The sequence below is a fragment of the Lupinus angustifolius genome, chromosome LG12 (genome assembly GCF_001865875.1).
Source record: "Lupinus angustifolius cultivar Tanjil chromosome LG12, LupAngTanjil_v1.0, whole genome shotgun sequence".
Taxonomy (NCBI): Eukaryota; Viridiplantae; Streptophyta; class Magnoliopsida; order Fabales; family Fabaceae; genus Lupinus; species Lupinus angustifolius.
Genome location: NC_032020.1, coordinates 7,384,129 through 7,384,408, shown reverse-complemented (window position 1 = coordinate 7,384,408; position 280 = coordinate 7,384,129).

The following is a 280-nucleotide window of genomic DNA, read 5'->3' as shown; positions in this document are numbered from 1 at the left end:
TTTAAAATTAATTTCTGAGTTTGACTATTTAATTCAAACACCTTGAATATTTTACTTTTTAATTCAATTACGGCGTTATATCAAAGTAGTTTATATCACATACCCATACTAGGGTTATTACATACTCAACCAATCAATCCAAATAGTCAAACACAATTCCTGTCTCTCGCCCAAGCGAGGACCCTTCGCTCAAGCGAAAATTCAATCAACAATACCATTTTAAAACTGGGCATCTCTCGCTCAAGCGAGGCCCTCTCGCCCAAGCGACAATTCATCTTTA